Here is a 24,915-nt window from a genome sequence, read left to right on the forward strand (position 1 = left end):
TTTGTAGCTCACGGCAACCTTAAATTTCTGGGCTCAAGCCATCCCCAATAGCTGGGACTACAGGTGCGTGCCATGTTGCATGGCTAATTTTTCTATTTTTAGTTAAGACAGGGGTCTCCTTCTTCTTGCTAAGGCTGTTCTCAAACTCCTGAGCTCAAGCAATCCTCCCACCTCAGCCTCCCAGAGTGTAAGGATTACCGGCGCAAGCCACCATACCCAGCCAGAATAACATTTCTTTTTCTGACTGAATTTTTGAAAGACACAAATTAGCTCTTTCTAGCCTCATCCTTCATAGTTTTAAGTGTGCCCACCAAAGTATTTAGTAAAATATTTTTGATGATATATGAGAATTAAAGTAATGTAGAAAGTAAATGTATCTTATTTGCATGAATATAATTATGTATTAAAGATGTGATTCATATGAATTATTCCTTTAGGGGGATATCTTATTGTTTCATTGGAACTTAAACTAAAAATAATTCAAAATACTATTTGAGTATCTTTAACTTCAAGTATTCTCTCAAATTTTGTGATGATTTTGTTATTGCTATCTTTTAACAGCAGTAATAACTTTGAGTTAATCTAAATTTAAATATTAACAATATGTTATCTATAACAAGCATCTTAACCTGCTTGTTCTACTAATAGCATTGCTCACTTTTGCTTTAAAAATGAGGCGGGGCTCGATGACTCACGCCTGTAATCCTAGCACTCGGGGAGGCTGAGGCGGGTGGATTGCTTGATGCCAGGAGTTCGAGACCAGCCTGAGCAAGAGTGAGACTCTGTCTCTACTATAAATACAAAGAAATTAATTGGCTAACTAATATATATAGAAAAACATTAGCGGGGCATGGTGGCACATGCTTGTAGTCCCAGCTACTTGGGAGGCTGAGGCAGGAGGCTTGCTTGAGCCCAGGAGTTTGAGGTTGCTGTGAACTAGGCTGATGCCACAGCACTCACTCTAGCCAGGGCAACAAAGCAAGACTCTGTCCCCCCCCCCCCCAAAAAAAAGAGAACTGTCTCTGACAAAAATTTGTTGGAGCCATTTTCTGTAGTAAATAGATGCAAAACCACTAAGCCTATTTAGTTGGCTCCAGTTTTTGAAGTAATTTAATTGAACTTGTTCTCAAGTTTAACCTGTAGACAGTGTGGAGAGAAGATTCTCTGATATTTCAAATGAAGAGAGATAAGAAAATCAGTCCTCTTGCATATTGAATGGATTCTCAGAGCGATAGTGTTTATATTCATCTACAACTTAATAATTGTGAAGTGTGTTTCAAAAAGAAACGAATAAAAACAAAGCTATTCATTATCCTCACACCTGTAGAATATTCAGAAGTAAATGATAAAGCAACCATTTTTTATAATACTAAATTTTTAAATGAGGAAAAAATAAGCTGCTTTTCTAGGAGGGACAGTTGGTCTTTTTTATTTTTGTTTAAAATCTATAATATTTTATTTCCTGTTCATATTGCTTTGTTGTGTTTTTTTGGCATTTTTTATTGATATACATTAGGTGTACATATTTTGGGGATGCATGTGATATTTCCATACATGTATACAATGTGTGATGATTAAATCAGGGTAATTGGGATATCCATTACCTCAAACATTCATCTTTATTTATTTATTTATTTATTTCCCAAATTCTGTGGGTACACATATTTTTAGGGTTACATATCTTGCCCATTCATCTTTTTTTTCTTTCTTTTTTTTATTTCAGCATATTATGGGGGTACAGATTTTAAGGTTTCAATAAATGCCCATTTCCCCCCCTCCCCCCACAAGTCTGAGTCCCCAGCATGACCATTCCCCAGATGGTGCACATCTCACTCATTATATATGTATATACCTGCCCCCCTCCCCCCTGCCCAATACCCTATTACTGAAGTACCTATGTGACCACATAGGTGCTGTTCAGTTAATACCAATTTGCTGGTGAGTATATGTGGTGCTTGTTTCTCCATTCTTGAGAAACTTCACTTAATAGTATGGGTTCCAGCTCTAACCAGGAAAATATAAGATGTGCTATATCACCATTGTTTCTTAGAGCTGAATAGTACTCCATGATATACATATACCACATTTTATTAATCCATTCTTGGATTGATGGGCACTTGGGCTGTTTCCACAGCCTTGCAATTATGAATTGTGCTGCTATAAACATTCGAGTGCAGGTGTCTTTTTTGTAGAGTGTCATTGGATCATTTGGGTAGATGCCCAGCAATGGGATTGCTGGATCAAATGATAGATTCACTTGTATCGCTTTAAGGTATCTCCATATTGCTTTCCACAGAGGTTGAATTAATTTGCAGTCCCACAAGCAGTGTAGGAGTATAGAATTTTTTTATTTCCATCTTGATTTCTTCATTTATGAAGTAATCATTTAGTAGGAGGTTGATTAATTTCCACGTTTTTGTGTAGAAATGTGAGTTTCTGTTAGGGTTGATTTCTACTTTTATTCCACTGTGATCTGAGAAGGTAAATGGTATGATTTCTATTTTTTTAAATTTCTTGAGATTTACTTTGTGTCCTAGGATATGGTCAATCTTAGAGAATGTCCCGTGAGCTGATGAGAAGAACATATATTCAGTGGATTGTGGGTAGAATGTCCTGTAGATGTCAGTCAGACCCAGTTGTTCCAAGGTTTTGTTTAAGTCCATTATTTCTTTATTATTTTTCTGTTTGGGGGATCTGTCTTGTGCCATCAGTGGGGTGTTGAAATCTCCGGTGATTATGGAGTTGCTATTAATCCATTTGCTTAGATCCAGTAAGGTTTGCTTTATGAAACTGGGTGCACCTAAGTTGAGAGCATATATATTTAAAATTGTTATCTCTTCTTGTTGAACTATCCCCTTCACCATTATATAATGACCCTCTTGGTCTTTCACTACTTTTGTTGGTTTAAAAACTAAATTGTCTGAAATTAGAACTGCCACGCCAGGCTTCTTTTGGCTTCCACTTGCCTGGAATACTGATCTCCACCCTTTTATTTTTAGTCTATATGCATCCTTGCAGGTTAGATGTGTTTTCTGAAGACAGCATATACTTGGCCTGTATTTTCTTATCCATTCAGCCAGCCTATGTCTCTTGAGTGGAGAGTTTAAGCCATTCACATTTATTGAGAGAACTGATAGGTAAGGTAGATTACTGATCATTCTGTTGGGTTGGATGTTGTTGCTATGATTTCTGTCTTGAGCCATTGTAATATCTGGCCTTTAATATCTTTGGGTTTTGGTTGTTTTTATATTCGTGGGTTATTATTATGATGTTCCGTGCGTAACGCTGTTTTAAGTACTTCTTGTAGGGCTGGTCTTGTCTTGGTGAATTCTCTGAGCCTTTGCTAGTCTGAGAATGTTTTTATTTCTCCTTCATATACGAAGCTTAGTTTTGCAGGGAATAATATTCTAGGCTGGGCATTGTTTTGTTTCAAAAGAGTGAGAATGGGGCCCCAGTCTCTCCTTGCTTGTAAAGTCTCATTAGAGAAGTCTGATGTTATTCGAATTGGCTTTCCCTTGTATGTTACTTGCTTCTTTTGTCTTACAGCTCCTAGAAGGGCCTCTTTAGTTGATACTTTGGTCAGTCTGATGACCGCATGTCATGATGTCTTCCTGTTTGCATTGAATCTCCCAGGGGTCCTCTGAGCTTCTTGAACTTGTATATCGAGATTTTGAGCAAGACCTGGGAAGTTTTCCTCTATTATATCTTCAAATAGCTTGTCCAACCCTTGGGTGTTGTCCTCTTCCCCTTCTGGTAACCCTATGACCCTCACATTAGGTTTCTTCACATAATCCCACATCTCTTGTAGGCTTTGCTCTTTTCTCTTGTTTCTCTGCTCTATGTCTGTGATGGTTTTATTTTTGGAGGGTGTTATCTTCAAGCTTTGAGATTCTTTCTTCTGTTTGATCTACCCTGTTCTTGAGACTTTCCACTGTATTTTGTAGTTCCCTGAATTGATTCTTCATTTCCAGGAGTTTGGTTAAACTTTTCTTCATTGTGTCTATTTCTTTAATGAACTTTTCTTCTAGGTCCTGGAGGCTTTTTGTGGTTTCTTTGTGTTGGTTATTGAGTTGTTGTTGCAGGTGGGTGAGTGTTCTTATGATCCACATACGAAATTCCTCTTCTGTCATTTTGGTTGCCTGATTTGGGTTGGTGTCCATTTCTAGGGGGCTGGTGCTCCTCTTTGGGGGTGTGTTTTCCTTTTGGTTCTTCATATTTCCTGAGTTCCTTCGCTGTTTTCTTCCCATGTCGATCAGTTGTTGTTTCTTTCCTTAGGTTATTGTTTGGGTATTCACACGCCTTGTTTAGTTTCTGAGCCGTTAGGTGGTGTCTGTGGGTGAGATTTGACCACTCCCTGTATAATGAGTCAGTGGGTGCCGTGAAAAGGCTGTGCAGGATGCCGTCCCTGTCAGTAGGTGGCGCTTGCTTGTAGGAACAGGCTATGCTGTTGATTTTGTGTCCTGTTATCAGCTCTTGTTCTGGGCGGAGCTGGGTTGGGTAAGCCTGCCCTCAGGCCATTAGCAGGGGTCAAAGTTCTGTTCTCTGATTCCAGGGAAAGCTGTCAGGGCGGGGCTGGAATGGTCCTGCTCATCCAGAAAGTCTGGGTGTGGGGGTGGGGCTGTCTGAGACCCGCAGTCTGGAGCGGGCCTTGCTTCTTTCCACCCTCCCCAAGTCCACAGCTACTCCTGGGCCTCTGCTAGCAGGCCAGACCACAGGCCACCAGGCCTCCCCGGATTGTGATGCCAGCAGGGAGGTTCCCTGCACAGGAACACTGCCTGAGCTGGGCGCATGGCCTCCCTTTGGGGGGAGGGTTCCCCTCTAGGACGCTGATCTACCCCTGGAGGCACACACACCTCAGCAGGCTGTTCACAAATATCCCTTCTGTGCCCCGGGCAATGCTAGCCCTCGGTGCAGGGGATCTGGTCTGCAGGTCCGACCTCTGGGTCCCAGAGTTCAAACTGTATCCCCACCAGGGAGAGGATTTCCGATCCCAATTCACCCACAGGGAGCCCAAGCTGTGTCTGTGTCTCTCAGCCTCTGATTCGGCACCGTTCTCCTGGGAACACCGTGCCAGCACCACCTGGAAGGGCTGACGGGTAGGGACCTCACAGTCTGAGTTCCCCTTAGTCAGCTGTAGGGTCCCAAAAGGGAAGGTCCCGTTCCCTGGAGGTGCCTCTGGCTGGTGGCTGTATTGTCTCTCTGGGCAGCCGCAGGTAGGGTTGGCGGAGGGGAGAAGGAGGCAATATGGCGCCTGCTGCGTGGCTCGGGTCTGTGCACACGGAGGTTCCCCGAGGGATTTGGGAGTCTGGTGCTGCGTCCGCTACACGCTCACCACTAGCTGGCAGCGGCCATCTCTGGGCTGGTGTCCGCAGGTCTTTCCACCTGCTGGGGAGCCCACCAGTAGTCCCAAATGCAGGGTAGGGGAAAGGTGAATTATCCACCTACCCTTCCCGCTGGTCTCCGGGCTGCTCCAGTGGTCTCAGCTCCCAGTTCTCCTCCGCAGCCTCCTCCCGTGGAGTCTCCCGTGGTCTCAGGTACCCTTCCTTCCGGCCCTCGTCTGCTGTATGCTCGCCTTCTTGCTTCTTTTTTCTAATTTCTGTTAGAATCTGTCTTTTCTGCAGTGACACTCTTTCTGGCGGTGTTTCTTGTCCGCCATCTTGATCCTGCATATCAATTCATCTTTTCTTTGTCTTGGAAACATTACAATTCTTCTTTTTTAGCTATTTTGAAATTTTCAATAAATAATTACGTTTAATTCCCAAATTGTACTATTGAATACTGGAACCTATTCCTTCTATCTAACAATATATTTGTACCCATGAACCAACTTAGAATTAGTCTTTTTATATCACTACTACTGGTCGATATATTTTGATGTTACGACACAGGTGAAATAATCTTTTCTATTATAATGTCTTTCTTATACAGCCATATGAGTCTATAAACTAAACCAATTCTTGTTAAATATATATACAATTTAAATTATTAATTAAAAAGTTATGTACAAAGGGCTATTCATATTTTTCATTCTACTCATTCTCATAAAGCAAAATAAATTTCCACTGTGCAGTAAACTGAAGTAATTGTGTGTGTAAATCTATGCTTATATGCAAATATGTTTTATGTAAATTTGAGCATTTTATAGGAAAACTAGCTGTGAAATATTTAATGTGGAAAACTTGTACACTGTACACATTCTAGTTAAATCTCTTGAGAGTGAGTAATCACAAGAGACCTTTCTTGAGACAGCTATGGAGGTGAAAAATTTTGGGAAGCTTCCATTTAAATATACCCACTGAAAAGATATATTTATATGTGTTCTTTCCCAAGATTACATTAAAATAAAAAAGATATAAATTCACAAGAACAAATAGAGTGTGAGGGGAGACAGGTTATTTACTAATATCACAACTGTTATTTTGACCAATTTTTAGTTTAAATGTTAGTTATCTAAACTGGTGAGACTCAGACAACCATTATTTTTGGAGGAATTTAAGCAATTGGAACTGCCTGAAAAGTGAAATATGTTTCCTCGTAAGACAGAGAGTTTCCCTTCATTGGTGAGCCGTAAACACAGATGGAATCTCCACTTATGGAAATGTTATTAGAGAGCATTTGATAAGTATATGTGTGTTTTGTAGAATGAACTGGAGCTGGGGGTGGTGAGGCTGAAGGGGACTAGAGGCTTCCTGTAGATTTTTATCCCATAGAGTATCTGTGATTGAAAAATTATAAAATCCCTTCGTTATTTACAAACCTAGTGTATCCTATATTATCACTTTTAAAATCTGAACTGTCATCTTTATGCTAATTGATAGCAACTAAGAAATTAAATTCAATAAAATTTTTGGGCATCTGCTAGTTTTTATTTATTATTTTATTGTTTATAGAGGCAGTACAATTGAATGATTGTTTAAAATAAAGAAAGTAAGACACTTATTTTCAAATAACTTGCATAGGTACTTAAATTGTGTTGGGGTTAGTGCCAAAGATTTCAGTTTACTAGCCAATGCTGGTGCTTTACTTTTAGAGAAAAATAGAGGGCATAAAACAAGAAAAAAGAGTCAGTATTTTAAAAAGCTAGAAAGTTGGTTAAGGTGATTTTCTGTTTAGAGTCGGTTAAACCTAGGTTCAATCCCAAGTTTGCCATTTTTTTAGCTATATAACTGTTAGCACCTTGTTTACCTTTTTTGAGTCTGTTTCTTTGTATATAAAATGTGGAAATGAAAATGTGGAAATAAAATCTACCATAGGACTTCTGTGAGTATTTAATGAGATTAAGCATGTGAAAGATGTAGCACATTGTTGCCTGGTATATGCTTAATAATCATTGGCTATTAATGATAGAATGATGTTAATATGCAAACAGGTACCCACATGCATAACAGATGTAACTTATGATAGGTCAAAGGATATACCATAATAAAGCTCTAGAGCTAAAAACAATCTGGAAAATCTCATTTGGTTTGGTAAACTTTAAATTGAATTCTGTAGAGATGTGAATAATAATCAATTTCTTACTTTTCCCAGAAAAATGCCAAATAGATTCAACATATAAAAATAATGATTACTAATTTGACATTGTCCTAGAGAGGTTAGATAAGAGGCAGTGTCTGTGATCAAAATTTGTACTTGTATATTCTTTCAGTTACATAAGTAGCTATTGTTAGGTTATGTCACTGTGTAGGGGTTCCGCTGGCATAACAAGATGCTGAAGTGTTTTTAATGTATGAGTCTGGTATTCCCGTGGGACTAAATGCATTGTTTACTAATGATGTTAAGTGTAGGGTAGCTCATTTAAAAAATTGGTCTATTGTATAAAATAAGCCTGATTTAAAATAAGACCATGTATTTTATTTAATCCAAAAATTAATGCTCCTAAAGAAAATGCAAACCCATTTTAATGGCTACCATGCAATTCTAATAAAAATATCTGGCAAAAATGATCAGCAATTACTTACTGTTAAGCCTATTTACTCGTACTGAATGGAGAGAGATTTTTTAAAAATTTTAATTTAAGGAATATATAATAGTAGGAACCCAGAATCATAATGCTCACAGAGAGTAATGGTTTATTAACTACAATTCACATCCCTGTACTAGGTGTGAGTTCCTTTTGAGTTTTAACATAAAAAAGCAACAAGCAGTGCCAGTTTTCTTGAAAAGAAGCTGAGTTCTGTTGTAACTGGCTGCTGTAAATAATTTTTTTTCAAGTTAGGCAAAAAATGTAGGTATAATCTAGCAAATGGTTTCAAAATGAAAAAAAAAAAAAATCAATCAATACTTGGATCTGTTAATGTTGAGCCTCACCTAGACTTCAAGTTTTCTGAGATTATATATAATATAAAAAGCATAGTCATAGAAGTAAAAAAAGTAGAGGAGGAAATCAATTATTTCTTCATATGCCTTAAGAATACCTTTTTAAGCTTGCAAGCTTAACTAATAACACACTCAGAAAGGGCACTCTTCATAGTGGGTATAAAAATGGCCTAATCTGAAAGACAATGTGCCTGGCATGCATGCCCAGTAGGTTCTGTTCAGCAAACTCTTGAGGTTTCATGTTAACATAATGAAATATTGTGCTGTTCCTTGTGGGCTAAATTTTTCTTTACCTCCTTAAATCAATAGCCTAATGATATTTTGTCCAACTCTGCCTGCATCTAAATTTGAAGTTGCTTTGCTGAACATTTTAAGTGGGTTGCTGGGCAGCTACTTACCTTCTCCTTTTACTTCCCTCCCCACCCCCATCCAAGTTTCTAGAATTAGTTTTTAGAATATACATAATAAATACTCATAAGACTCACATAGGCATAGCTATTTTACTCAGGTGTCAGTAAAGGTGTCCATCTTTCTTGAACATGTTACACACGTTACAGTGTTGGCCTTCTTCAGGCTCTTTAATAAGGAAATGTTAGAATCCAATGTAATTATACTTATGTTAACGTGGTTATCTCTCTAAGGTGGGTTACTCGATTTAATTTAACAGGAAACTGTTATGTGTATAGGGAAAGTGCATTTGAGGCAGTTCCACAAGACTCAATGTAATATAAACTTATAATAAATATTTATATATTTATAAACCTACAACTTACATTCTTAAATCTGTATCCTCTGAAGGGTTCACAAATTTTATTTATTTATTTATGTAGCAAACAAGCCTCCCTCTAGAAGGTAAATTTTAAATTCTCATCTTTGCAGGACTCCTATGTCCACATACCTGTTTATATATTTGCATGCCTTTTTCTCCTATTAATCTCTCCATTGTCAGTCATTTTAGCAAATCTTCAAGGGGTGGAGATGAAGCTTTCCCTCTGCCTTTACATCCCCTTCCAGTCACTGTTCCTAATCTCAAGGGCAACCAGTATTATGATCTTTATCATCACAGATTAGTTTTGCCTGTTTGGGAAATTTTATGTGAGTAAAATCACAGAGTACGTATTTTTGTGTCTGTCTTGATTTACTCAACATTATGAGATTTACCCGTGTTGTAGCACTTTGTTGTAGTTTGTTCATTCTTGTTGTATGGTATCCAAATGAATGAATAGAACATTATTTACTCATTTAAAATCTGTTGAACATTTGGGTTGTTTCCAGTCTCCGGTATTAGAAACAGTGCTGCCAGCCAGGCACCGTGGCTCACACCTGTAATCCTAGTACTCTGGGAGGAGGGAGCAGGAGGATCTCTTGAGGTCAGGGGTTCGAGCCCAGCCTGAGCAAGAATGAGACCTCATCTTACTAAAAATAGAAAAATTAGCTGGCCGTGATGGCATGTGCCTATAATCCCAGCTACTGGGGAGGCTGAGGCAGGAGGATTTCTTGAGTCCAGGAGTTTGAGGTTGCTGTGAGCTAGGCTTACGCCACAGCACTCTAGCCCAGGTGACAGAGTGAGACTCTCCCTCAAAAAAAAAGAAAAAAAAACAAATAGTGCTGCCATTAACATTCTTGAATATGTCTTTTGGTGAAGGTATGTACAGTTTCTGTTGTATATGCATTCACTGATGTATCTTAAAGCAAATTTTGGACACTATTATTTCACCCTTACACATTCAGCATATTTTAGTATGCATCTCTAAGAAGAAGTATGACATTTTCTCACACAACTGTGATTGCTTATTACCCTCTGATGCCTTGTCCTTTATCAATTAAAATGCATTTTTAAATGGGAAAATCGCCTTTCTTTAAGATAACTTTTGAAGATAACAAGCTGAAAATATTGAACTTGAAATACTCGTAAGTTGATAGTTTTCTTTAGTTTTGACAGACAGATCAGTCAAATAATCAAAAAGTATTTATTGAGCTCCTTTTTGGTGGGTCAACTAACATCATTTTAGCACTATTCTCACTTATAGAGAATGAGTGATCAATTGGAATTTAAGGGGAGATAACTATTTCTCTTAATAAATTGTTAGGGATGGAATTATTTATAGTAGGTATTACAAAATAATAAAAACTCAACTCACAAATGAAATGGACTTTTGAGCATACATTAATAAATAGTGACTTAAATGACTTTTTTCTATGTGTAGTGAATGTTACAGCTATATTCTCAACAGATATTTAGAATAAATAATAATTAATATATAATTATAAATACTATAATGGTTATGTATAATATTATAGTACATAAAATAATTATATAAATTATGTGCAAATACATACATTAATATATTATCATTAAATAATTAACAATTAATAAAACATTTAAGGGAATGTCTTATCAAACAGATCCTACATTTGATTTCAATATTTTATGAACATAATATTAATTGAGAGAGGTGAACTTCTTCACTTGGGATATGTGATGAATCAAATAATTTGGAATATCTTTGCTTGTTTACTCTTTCTTCATGTTCTCAGATTGTACTACTCTTATTTTTATAAAAAACTAATTATTTTTGGTTCTGATTTTCTGTTAATTTTATTAATTTCAACTCTGAAACTTATCTCAGAAGATCTTGCCTCAAGTTCTAATTTTCTAAGAATTTTATATATTTATTTTAAAATGTATATTTATTATGGAAGGTTTTTCTAGACATTTGCAATAAATATAAAAATTCTTGTATCGATGTGACACTTCGATAGTTATAAGTTCTAAAATCAAAAGAACAGCATAGACACAATAGAAACTAGTTAAGCTTTCTGCTTTTGCTTTAAATCCTTTTTTTTTTTTTTTTTTACTTTTGGTCACTCAAAGCAACAAAAGCAATGGCAACAATGATAATAGCTATGATTTACTAAGCTTCACTATGTACCAAGTACTATATTCATTATTTCACATAAAATATTTGTAATCTTTATAAAAATGTGGTATGAGAGTTTAATAATAATTTATGCACATATTACAAATGAAGAGACCAAGGCTCAGAGAAGTTAAATAACTTTTTCGTTGTCACATAGTTGGTAGGTGGTAGAGGCAGGATTCCAATTCATTTTTCTTTTCTTTGACTGAGTCAAGATTTCTTTTATACAAAGTAAATTCACTTTACACTGCTATGCGTCTGTGCAAGTAGAATTATGCGTTCTATGATGTAGTTGTGTTAACTTTCAGTAAATTTTTAAAGAAATGTCATTAAATAATGCTTTTTTTTACCAACCTCATGGGATTTCAGGTTGTAAAAAATTAACATTCTTTTTATTATGTTTACAAAAAGAGCCCTAAACTATTTAGGAAATATTTTATATTGCATACAAAACATGCATACTTTTAGGAAACTATGTTTTACAAGCTAATAGCTTTAAAATACAGGTACAGATAATCAGTTAAATCTTACCTAACTTTACTTATCTGTTATGATATGTTGTGGCATAACAGATGCACAGAAGGCACCAAGAACCTTGACTAATTGTCATGCCACATCTTATATGGGACATAGGAATGTCCTATGCCTTATATGGCATAGGATCTGAGTATTCATTTTAAAGAAAGGTATCATTAAACATTCTGATGTAAAATGTTTGCTTCCATAATGAGGAGCCATGTGATTTGGCTATTTGGAAATGACATTGCTAGTTATTTATCTATATCCTCATCAGTCTAATATCAAATTATATTTCATCTTTCCCACCTTCTAAGATGCCTTCAATATAAAGAATGAAGCAAAAATTTTGGATGGAGCAATTCATAATGCTTGAAAACATTTGCCCATTTGCCTTATATAATTATAGCTCTAATCTCTTTTCTGATTAAAAATTGAGCTTACTAATAAATTGAAGATTAGTTACTTCCCATGTGTTAAACAAAATATTAGTATTTTAAACTTCATAACTGATTACCATGAGGAATCCATATTCTTCCTTAGGAAAATCATTAATGCTTTCTAACCCTGCTTGTCTGCTTCCTTGTCATGGTCAATGTTTTTAAAGGTCTCCAGTTCTTCCAAGCAAGGAAATAAAAATAAATAAATAAATAAATGAATAAATACATATCCCCAGGAGATTGGAGTGTTACGTGTGTGGTGTAAGGTGGGTGTGTGTATGTGTGTTTGTGTGACTATTTTTGTCTGTGGGGAGGCAGGGGTGGGATGGAATAGGTGTGAGGGTGTAGTGGTTAATTTTAGGTATCAACTTGGCTAGATTAAGGTAAACCTAGAGAACTGGTTAAGCATTACTTCTGGGTGTGCCTGTGAGGGTGTTTCCGGAGGAGACTGGTGAGTTAGTGGACCAAGTGGAGAACACCTGCCCTTAATGTGTGTGGGCACCATCCAATAGGCTGGCACCTGGATGGAATAAAAAAGGAGAGTAGTTTCTCTCTCTCTCTCTCCCTCCCTCCCTCCCTCCCTCCCCCTCTCCCTATCTCCCTCTCCCCCTTTCTCTCTCTCTCTCTCTCTCTCTCTGTCTCTCTCTCCTTGGAGCTGGGACACTCTCCTCCTCCTGCCCTTGGAACTCAGAACTCCAGACTTTCTAGCCTTGGACTCCAGGACTTACACCAGTGGCCCCCTGGGTTCTCAGGCCTTCAGCCTTAGAGCAAGGATTATATTATTATCTTCCTGGTTCTGAAGCTTTTGGATTTGGGCTGAGCCATGCTACTGGCATCCCAGCATCTCCAGCTTTCAGGTAGCCTATCATGGAACTTCTCAGCCTCCATAGTTGTGTGGGCCACTTTTCCTAATAAATCCTCTATCTATCTATCTATCTATCTATCATCTACCTATCTATCATTTATCTATCTATCCTGTTGATTCTGTCTCTCTGGAGAACCTTCCTAATACAGAAGGTTATTGTGGGCAAGTAGGGAGAGGAAAACAGAATACATCAAAGGTAGGAACTTGCAAATTGGTGTTGCTAAGTGTACATATGTATTTCTTTTTGTTGTTGTTGTCCCAGGTTTCTTAAAATATTACAGCATAACAGAAAGATTCAAATGGCTCCACGTGGTGTTTTGAAATTGATCCCAACTGTAGGCTGAGTGACCTGCAGCTTGGACAGACTGTCAAAGTTCAAAAGTTTCAACATTTCCTTAGTGTCAGGATCTACTTCAATGATCTCCTGATCCAGGGCTGAGACCTCTGGGTCATAGTTCTCTCTCCTATTCCTGCAGCTTGATGGAGATACCTCTCACCGGGCCTCTCTGAATTTGCTTCATCAAATATGTGATGTAGCCTGCTGTCTTGTTGCTGTCTTCTTGCTGGGAATAAGGGCAATCTCCTAACACATGCATTTGTTCCTGTGGAAGTCATTTCCCAGAGGCGCCTAGTACTTCTCAACGATGACCCGGCCGTCTTCGTCAGGGTTTTGGTGCGAATGCAGCTCATGTTGCCCGATCCACAGTAAGAGAGCACATGTGTACTTCTGAGGTAATTTTCCCATCACCAGAAGCTTTAAAACAGAAGCTGTAAGACCTTTGGTCAATATATTGTGTAGGGGATTTTGATATTTGGATTTAATATCAAGGCCACTTGTAAATCTAAGATTCTGGAAATCCATGATTCTAAATGGTAAGAAACTGCTTAGAGGTCTTTGGATGTCGATTAGGAATTAGATCAAGTCCGAAGGGGGAGAGGTTTTTATTTTTCTACTTCAATGGCTACAAGAGCAGTTTGAAACACATGATAATAATAGTGCTTTGTCTTATAAGATGAAAATTTGATTCCTTTGTCCATTTTGTATTATCAACAATAATTCAATTAAAATTTTATTTTAAGCTCATCTTTTATCAGAAGCATTGTCTTTGGGATACTTGCATTCTAATATACCCTATATAAGTCATTCAAACTGGTGAGCATCTCATTTGGCAAAAAGAATGCAGTTGTTTTTCATAAACAGCAGTTTGGAAAACTGGGTACAGAGAACAAACTGTTCACTTAGCATTGCAGTTACTTTGTTCTATTCCTTTGTAATATGCTCTAATTTTATTACCATAAACAAATGAAAGGCGTAGGGATAGGAAATGGGGTACAGGCCATATCCTGAATTGGCTTTCAATTGTGACTTGTTCTGATTCCATTCATAGATCCAAAAATGGCTATTCTGAAATTAAATTTGGTTGGCATATCTAGGCTATCATTTCCTTTTGTTTTATGGAGCTGATCTTCATTCTGCGGGATGATATGATTCAGGTCTAGCTGGTCATTCTATCATTTCACTTGGTGAAGCTTGTCCTCTGTGAGACTGGATTGTGTTTAGGAATTCACTTTCTATTTAGCAATGGATGTCTGTCATTAACTTTAATTTTTCTTCAGTTGTCATCTTTCTGTGACCTGAATCGGCATCACCTGGGATGATTGTTAAAATGTAGATTCCAACAACAAATTTACAGAATCAAAAATGTAGGGGATTTCATTCTTAGCAAATTTTCTAGGTGATTCTTATTTAACCTAACATTTAAAAACCAGGATGTTATCACTTACTCTATGTCGTCTCCCATTTACTAGCTTCTCAAAGAAAGGTCCACTACTCCTACACTAGCCTGGCTCCTCCTCCTCGGTTGCAAGTCTTTCTTGACTGAGGTATATCTTCCTGTTTGCTCCTTGAATCTTCCCCTCTGGTTGTCAGATCTATAATCTAATGTCGAAAAAGAATATTTCGATGGTTAAATTTTACGGAGCAACTTAGCCAGGCTATTGTGGCCAGTTGTTTGGTCAAACATTAATGTAGATATTGCTATGAAGATATTTTGTAGATGTGATTAAGATCTATGATCAGTCAAGTTTATGTAAAAGAGAGTGACTTAGATAACATGGGTGGGCCTCACCCAATCAGTTGACTTAAGAGCAAAATCTGAGGTTTTTAGAGACGAAGGAATTATGCTTCAAGACTGGGACATAGGCCAGGTGCAATGGCTCACACATGTAATCCTAGCACTCTGGGAGGCTGAGATGGAAGGACTACTTGAGGTCAGGAGTTTGAGACCAGCCTCAGCAAAAGAGAGACCCATCTCTAGTAAAAATAGAAAGAAATTATTCAGGCAACTACAAATAGAAAAAATTAGCTGGGCGTGGTGGCATACGCCTGTAGTCCCAGCTACTCAGGAGGCTGAGGCAGGAGGGTTGCTTAAGCCCAGGAGTTTGAGGTTGCTGTGAGCTAAGCTAACATCACAGTACTCTAGCCCAGGCAACAGAGTGAGACTCCGTCTCAAAAAAAACAAAAAACAACAAATTAAAATAAATAAACAAATAAATAACAAAACAAAAGACTGTGACACAGAAATCCTGCCTCAGTTTCTGGCATGCTCGACTGCCCTAAAGATTTTAAATTTCAGACTTGCCAGCCCCTTAATTCCTATTATCACATGAAGCAATTCCTTAAAATCTCTCTCTCTCTCTGGACAATTCTGATTGGAACAGATACCTCTCTGTATGTTCATGTGACTCTCACATTTGGGGGCTCATGTTCTCAGGAACTCTTTTGCTCTCTCATTGTGTGTGTTTATATAGTCAATCGGTATAACTTCTGCCTTAAATCTTATATTACTCCTTGACTCCCCTCAGCTGGCTTCTATATACAAAGCCTTATTCACAATGCAATCCTACCTTTCTGCCGTTCAGCTTGTCTAATTCCTACATGTTGTTTGCTTTCTGTGTTTCCTGATCCTCAACTCCATTTAACAGATTGAGAATACCAAAGCTAAAATGTAGACCACTGTGTTATTTATGTGCTCTACCTTTACAACTGAGGCAGTTGCCTTAGGACCTAACTTGTTTTTAGGACATAGGTATCATTTTAGATTCTCTATGCCACTCACCCTTTTGTCTTCTCCAATTTTTTCAAGCAGATCATCACGCCTTGAGTCTGAGTTTTAATTTGTCAGTATAAATATCCTTAGTGTTATCAAATAATTATATTTTTGTTACCTTATTTTCTTCTAAATTTTCATCTCAATCTTTAAAAATATAAGTGCAATGAGATGAGAAAAGATTTTATCATCCTTAACAATTGGCCTCAGAATTCCATTCCTGGTGAGAAGGGTTTTCGAGTAAAAGTTCACTTGGGATAAATTGGACTTTGTGGCAAGGGTGTAGCAGTTATCAAGGTCATATATTATAGTTGGTGGCAGTATGGTATAGTGGCCTAAAGGACAAGCTCTAGGATCAGACTGTGCTGGTTTAAATCCCAGCTCTGCCACTAATTAGCGGTGTGAACTTGGAAAAATTACTAAATCTTCTAGTTTCTTCATCTATAAAAAATATAATATTAATAGTTACCTCCTAAGAATTTGAGGAGTAAGTGTGATAATACTTGTACAACAGTTAACACTGTGTCTGAAACATATAAAATACTCAATAAATGCTAGCTATTATTATTTTCATCATTAGAAGTAGTAAAGTTCTTTAGAACTGCAGTTCCCAGGCCTGGGCCGCTGCAGATCAGTACTGGTCCGTGGCCTGTTAGGGACCAAGCCGCACAGCAGGAGGTGACCAGCGGGCAAGTACACCAAGCTTCATCTGTATTTACAGTTGCTCCCTATCGCTGGCATCTCCACATAAGCTCTGCCTCCTGTCAGATCCACGAGGCACTAGGTTCTCATAAGAGCATGAACCCTCCTGTATACTGTGCATGGAGGTATCAGGTTGCACTCTCCTCATGAGAGTCTAATGCCTGGTGATCTGAGGTGGAGCTGAGATGGTGATGCTAGCGCTGGGGAGCAGCTGCAAATACAGATTATCATTAGCTTAGAGGTTTGACTGTAAGATAAATGTCATGTGCTTGAATCATTATGAAACCATCCCCCACTTCCTCTCCTCCTACTCTCCCCCCTCCAGTCCATGGAAAAATTGTCCTCGGTGAAAATAGTCCCTGGTGCCAAAAAGGTTGGGACTGCTGCTGTAGAAGACACAAAGAGAAAGGAGGAGTCTTCCAGAGAGTTGGGGAAAATCTGGAACTATATTACAAAGTAGGGTGGCAGAAGGACATTTAAAAATAGTTCATACTTAGTATTCTATGGGAAATTGTTTGAGTTGCTGAGATAGAAGCCTATTTTCTATCTCTTCCTCCAAAGTTTATTAAGCTTCTGAATGTTCTATTGCCGTCAGAGTGTGTGTATGTGAACCTTGGAGGGAGGGCTGAGTCTCATATCCAGCTTCAAGCTATGCATAATATAGATTGTGTACATGGCAGTGGAATGAAGATGGCCAAAGGGGTCCGGAGAACAAAACCCCCTCAGTAATTATTTTTGGAAGAGTTTAGTATTTTGGAAATAAGATTAAGCCAGTAGGCTCAGTTCACAAGGACAGAGAACCCTCACCTGATATCTTTGTTAACTTAGTGATTTTTTTTCTTGTAATTTTTATTATAAAAATAGAACATGCTCCTTGTAGTGCTCCACATCACTCATTCTTTGAAGGGCATCATAAATTAGTGAAGGCTAACACTACAAGGTTAGCTACTATCGCAGTAGTCACTAATAAGTAATTTATATCTTTACTTACATCTACAGTCCAAGAATGAGGATAAAATTTATATTCCCAAATTATGCTTTCTAAAATATCCCTTCCTGACCTTGTAATTTCTCTGAAGGATCTTAGGAACCTCCCCAAACCTTCCCAGAAACCCAGATCTTTCAATCCTTTTGTCCCTCTCCGGAGGTCTTTGTTATGCAAATAGATGTAGCCTTTGTGGCTAAGGACTCTCTCCTTCTTCCCTCTTTCCATTCTCTCATTCTTATACTTTTGCATCACAAAAGAACAGGTCCAGTAAGGCGGAATTCTCAGGAAGTAGGAAAGAAGAGACTCTAAACTGGCAATGACAAAATTATCTTTAATAAGAATAGAGAAAAGGATAGGAAAACAGAATAACACTCTCACATTAAAAAGCTTTTTTTCCTGGTCATACCCAGAAAATCTAAAAGAAAAAAGAAATTACCTAGAATTTAATTACCTATGCCCTTTAAGTTTTTTGAGAGGGACTGATCATCATACGTTAACATGGGCTAAGGTTTAATCAGTGTTTGATCATATGTTAATATGGAATATATAATGTAAGCCAAATTTTAAGATACTAAAACCTTAAAGGATACTAACAAAATAGGGTCATTAACATGCAGAGAAGGACAGCACAAGAAAGATAATTATAGGCCAATTTCTTTTATAAACATGTATCATACAAGAAATTATGCTAGCCTCATAAAATGATCTTGGAATTGTAACTTCTATTCCTATTCTCTAGAAGACTTGGATATGACTGGAATGGTTGAAAGTCTTAAATTTCTTGAATGATTGAAAGTCTTCATTAGTAATGTCATTTGGGTCTGGGGTTTCCATGTAACAGTATTTTTCATTTCTGGTTCAATTTCTTTAATAGTGTAGGACTACCCGGGTAGTTCTATTTTTGCCTGAATCAGTTTTACAAGTTCTATTTTTCTAGAACTTTTTCAATTTTACCTAAATTTCCAAATGTTTTGTCATAAAGTTGTTCATGATATAATCTTATGATTTCAGTGTCTCTAATTATTTCCTCAACTATATGCCTTAGCACTAATGATTTCTACTAGTTTATTGCCTCTATCTATATAATTGTAGAATAAAACAGAATTCTTTCATGCCACTTTCTGCAAAATGTCTACTGCCTTTTACCCTAAGAATACTGTAGTGAATTAAAGATGAACACATTGCCAGTTACTACTAGGGAGGCTGAGGCAGGAGGATTGCTTGAGCCTAGGAGTTTAAGGCCATAATGCCCCGTGACTGTGCTTGTAAATAGCCACTGCCCTCCAGCCTGGGCAACATAGTGAGAGTGTATATATATATATATATATATATATATATATATAAAATCCTGACATTCCTCCCATAAATGTGGGATATATTTCCCTTGTCTTGAATCTGGGTTGACTAATGACTGCAATGACAAATAGTATATGATAGAAAAAGCCTCTGGATAGCTCTTGGTCTTGGTTTTAAGAGGAAAAATGGTTTCTACCTTCTTCTCTTGGAATCCTGAGGCACCTTGGAGAAAAATCTGACTTCCTGGAAGGAGACATTGGTTGGAGAGGCTCTGAGCCTGAAACTCAGACTTTTAGCCATCCCCATCACGGCACTAAGAAAGCGAGTGAAGCCATCTAAACCTTATCAACCAGTCCCATAGCTCACTGATTAACTCTTGTTGATGCCACATGGAGAAGAAGAGGTGGCCAGCCAAATCTTGGCCTGAATTTCTGATCCACAAAATTGTGAGAAATAATAAAATGGTTATTAATTTAAGCACTATTTTGGGATAGTTGGTTTTACGGTAATAGATAACCAAACAAAGGACAATTTGCTTTATGTGTTGTAATTCTGCTCTCACTTTTATTCTGTATGCTCTCTGAAATGTGCTACATCTATGGGAAAATGTTTATGGATTGTCTTAGATCATTAGTGGGATTCTAGTTTGAGTATAAATAATTAAAAACGATGGATATATGAAAAAATGCCCAAAATCACTAATCATCAAGGAAATACAAATCAAAACCACAATGATATATCATCTTACCCCAGTTAGAGTGTCTATTATTAAAAGACAAAAAAATAAGCTGGTGAGGATGTGAAGAAAAAATAACTCTTATACCCTGTTGATGAAAATGTAAATTAGTACAGCCTCTATGGAACACAGTATGGAGATTTCTCAAAAAACTAAAAATAGATCCACCATATTATCTAGCAATCCCATTACTATTTATCCAAAGGAGAGAAATCAGTGTATCAAAGGAATATCGGCACTCACTTGTTTATTGCAGCACTATTCACAATAGTAAAGATAAGAAAGCAACCTAAGCATCCATTAACAGATGAATGAATAAAGAAAATGTGGTATATATACACAACAAAATACCATTCAGCCATAGAAAAGAATGAAATCATGTTATTTGCACAAATATGGATGGAACTGGAGGTCATTATCTTAAGTGAAATAAGGCAGAGAAACACAAATAACACGTGTGCTCACTCTTATATAGGATCTAAAAATGTTGATCTCATGGAGGTAGAGAGTAGAATGAGATACTAGAAGCTGGTATCTCATTCTCATTCAGATACCAGAAGCGTGTGTAGGCGAGAAATGTGGATGAACAGAGGTTGGTCAATGGATACAAATATGTAGTTGGTTAGAAGGTATAAATTTTTATGTTTGATAGCAGAGTAGGGTGACTATAGTTAACAACAATGTACTGTGTATTTCCAGGTAGCTATAAGAGAGTACTGAAAATGTTCCCAATCCGTATGTCTGCTTATAAATGGTTCCAACCTTCAGGCTGGGAAGCAGAATCCTTCTTCCACCCCTGCCCCAGACCAAAAGTAGGCACTTCAAGGGAGGAAAGAGTGGGACATGAATTTATGCCAAATAGGTTATCTAAATATGCATATCCAACATATTACAGGTGGAGCTATGAATATTCATGAAGGGGGTTGCTACACATGTAGTAAGCAAACATACATATTACATACATCCCATGTTCACTTTGGGGTGTAAATTTAACAGTAAAATGCAGTAAAATTAGGCTCCATATGTCAAACGGGGAAAGTTCATACACAGAGGCTGTGGTGCAGCCTCTGTTAACTGGCCAGAGCCAGTCCAGGATCCTTACTCAGAATTGGGAAGGAAGGCATCATAAACTGGCCTACTATCAGTTGAAACTGCAAGCAGGACGGGGAGTCTGGCTGCAGGGCCAGGCAGTTGGTTGATGCCCTGGAGGAATGAGTCTTTTGTTACTTGTTTTTAGGGCTAGTTTCTGTTGAACTCTTGGGACACATATCTGATAAAGTTTAGTGGGGGAAGGTGAGGAACTAAGGTGTGATGACTTACATCTTGTCACGGCTGGGAAACTTAGTTTTTCTGGGATCGCCTTAGCCAAGAGGGGTCTGTTTGGTTAGTTGCAGGGGCAGGGGGTGCTTAGGATTTTAATTTTATTTCACACATAGTGATGATAAATGCTCAAGGTGATGGAGAACCCAAATACCCTGATTTGATTATTATACATTCTATGCATGTAATAAAATATCATATGTATCCAATAAATATGTGAAATATTATGTAGCAATAAAATTAAAAAGGAATGACTTTCATGGTAAAATAATTGGGAAATATAAATTTAATAGTTTGGAAGAAAACATATTATTTGATATAATTGCCCTAACTAAAATCATGGAGGTAGAAAACAAATGAGATATTTTTATGGAGTAATATGCCAGTTTTTTTGGAACAGAAAATTTTAAAAATGAAGTTCTAGGAGAGAAAATTAAAATTTTCAATAAGGGGTATACTTTTAATGCAGTATTTCTTAAAGTATGCTATATAGAACAATGGGTTATAAACTATAAAAGTGTTAAAAGATAAAAGAGTATTCCATAATGAAGTATATCTGGAAAAATCCTAAAATGTCACTGTGATATTGAAAAATACATATTTGGTCTAAACTGTTCCTTGGCACATAGCTCCTAAAAATCCTTGTAATCACCAAAGTGATTTTTTGTATGCTAATGAGTTGACCTTTGCTTATGGGCTCCTGGATATCCACAGGATGGGGGTTGGTTGCTAGGAAAACCACTCCTGTGATTAGAGGGTTAGAATTAGTTTGTGTTGATTCTCAATGACCAGTGATTTAATCAATCCTGCCTATATAATGAAGCCTCCATAAAAACCCAAAGTGACAGGGTTCAGTAGAGCTTCCAGATGGAGCTCACCACATGCAAGTTCCTGCATGGTACACCCTGGAGAGGGCTGGGAAGCTCCATGCTCCTTTTCTCATACCTTGCCTCACCTCATCTCTTCACCTGGTATACACTGATATCCTTTGTAATAAACTTTATATTATAATAAACCAGTAACCTTAAGCAATTGTTTTCCTGAGTTTTGTGAGGTACTCTAGCAAATAAATCAAACCTGAGGAGAAGGTCATGGGAACTGAATTAATAGCCAGTCAAGGAGAAGCACAGATAAAGCAAGATGGGGCATGCGATTGGCTTCTGAAGGTGGAGGGGAGCAGTCTTGGGGACTGAGTCCTCAGCCTGTGAAATCTGATGCTATCTTTAGGTAGACAGTGTCAGAATTGGATTGAATTGGGAGACACCCACCTGGTTTCACAGCAGAATTGGTTGATTGCTTAGTGTGTAGGGAAATAACCCCACATCTCTGATATCGGAAGTGTTCTGCATTGTGGGAGTATAGTAGGAGAGATTGAGTTTGTTTTTTTCTATATCCTTTCAGTCACTTAATATTTATTATATCAATGAAACACTGTGTTAAAGTTTAATCATTTTATTTACTTAAGGACTTGGAGTATTCTTCAATATGTTTATGCAATTGTAAATATCTAGGGAGCATAGTGTACAAAAGACTAGGCAGGGTTCCTGAATATTTGATTGTGTAACAAACCCTTTTGATTGTTCATTTTAAGGAACTATTTGTGTTTTACAGAGCACACTTTGGGGAATGCTGCTTTGTGGACTGCAAAATTATTAAACTCTGGTTTCAGTAATAGCCAAGAATCTTATATTGGAATAATCATCCTGTATATGGCAATTGTAAATTGTAGATTAAGTTAAACACACACACACACACTCTCACACACACACACACACTTGAAGGCATGGAGTTTAATCAAAAGCAGGAAAAGAAACTCTGAAAGAAACATGATCCTTGAAAGAAAGGAGCCACACTGAATAAGATTCACATTGACAAAGACTTTCCCCCAAGGACTTTTTCTAGTTTGTTCAGTGCTGGGTAGCCAGGACTCAAGCAAAGAGCCATAAAACTATTGGTTTGAGATGTCAGGGGATAAAGTTTGGGGCTACTAGAGTAACTTGAAATTAAAAGGGGCAAATCTCATAAACAAGAGCTCCGCAGTGTAGAAAGCCCCTAAATCTATGTATAATCTCTCCTCAAATTCTTGGCTAGCCCCTTAACTGAGCATACATGAGGAAGTCTATAAACAGGTAGGTAGATATCAGTTGGAAATCTGAAAAAAGAACAGATTTCAGCTGCTGCCTATCACAGGGGAGGCAGTTTGAAGTCTGAGTCCTACCAAGTTAACTTTATGCCAGAACAATAGAGTCAAAACTCTTCAAAGGAAGATAACAAAATTCAGAGTCTCTACAATGTGTTGCCTGCAATGTCCAGCATACAATAAAATTTTTTCTAGTCATGCAAAAATAGAAAAATGTAACCTATAGTTCAGGAAAAAGAAAAGAGTAGCAAATGGAAACTGTTAGGATGGAGCTGAGAGAGACACACACATGAAGCATCATTTGTAGCAAAATGCTATTTATTTTGAGCATCTGGGTACAGAGGGGTGGAGGCCAAAGAGCATCCACTCTGAGGGAAGGGAAAGCCTTGGGTTTTATAGAGGGTTTCTTTGGGGGGAGTGAGTACCTGGGCCAGAACAGCCGCTGCAATAAACATTTTTTTTAAAAAAAACCAATTTCTGGGACCCCTGCGTTTGTCTCATCCTGCAGAGATAAGGGAGGGGGGTAGTTTTGTCCTTATCATAGGGGTTTAGGAATGCCAGTGTTTGCAGCTGTTAGACTTTACAGCCTCCAGGGACTCTTCAGACTCCTGAGACTCCTGTGGCTATTGTTTTACAAGACTCAATATTGTTAAAAGGAACATTTTACACAGATTATCTATAGGTTTAATGCCACCCCAATCAAAATCTAATGAGTTTTTTTTTTGAGACATTGACAAGTTGATTCTAAAATTTATATAAGAGTGCAAAAGACCTAGAATGGCCAACTATTTTGTAAAAACAAAACAAAACAAAGGTGGAGACTTCATATTACTGGTTTAATAATTTACTTTAAAGTGACTAGTATTCAAACCACTATAGTATTAACATAATAATAGATATTTAGATCAACGGATCAGAATAGGAAGTCTAAAAATAAATCCACATATGCACAGTTAGTTGATTTTCAACAAAGATGCAGTAATGCTTGTTTACTCACTATTCAAGAATATTTAGTTTTCTGTAGAACAGGGAATAGGAAACTTTTTCTTAAGGGGTCACATTGTGAATATTTTAGATTTGAAGGCTCTACTGTCTCTGGTGCAACTACTGTGCTCAGTGTAGTCATCATAGCAGGAATGCAGCCATAGACAATATGTCAATGAATGGTCGTGGCTGTGCTACAATAAATCATTATTTACAAAAACAGAGAGTGGGCCTGCAGGCCATAGTTTGCTGATCCCTACCATAGAACATAACAAAAACAAATACAAGCCAAGGCAGGAGGACTGCTTGAAATCAGGAATTCAGGACTAGCCTGAGCATGAGTGAGACCCTGTCTCTGCAAAAAAAAAAAAAAAAAGAAAAGAAAAATGAGCCAGGCATGATGGTTCATGCCTGTAGTCCCAGTTGCTCAGGAGGCCATGGCAGGAAGACCGCTTGAGCCCAGGAGTTTGAAGCTGCAGTGCGCTATGATGATGCCACAGCACTCTAGCCCTGGTCACAGACCACAACCCTGACTCAAACAAAATAAAACAAAACAACAACAACAACAAAAACAAACC

General features: G+C 37.6%; 1 pseudogene; it reads right to left on the reverse strand.

Moving 5' to 3' along the window:
- Positions 1-13,356: 13,356 nt before the first annotated feature.
- On the reverse strand, positions 13,357-13,751 carry LOC142874370 (small ribosomal subunit protein eS17-like; annotated as a pseudogene).
- Between the last annotated feature and the right edge of the window lie 11,164 nt (positions 13,752-24,915).

This window comes from Microcebus murinus, chromosome 12, assembly GCF_040939455.1.
Source record: "Microcebus murinus isolate Inina chromosome 12, M.murinus_Inina_mat1.0, whole genome shotgun sequence".
Lineage (NCBI taxonomy): Eukaryota > Metazoa > Chordata > Mammalia > Primates > Cheirogaleidae > Microcebus > Microcebus murinus.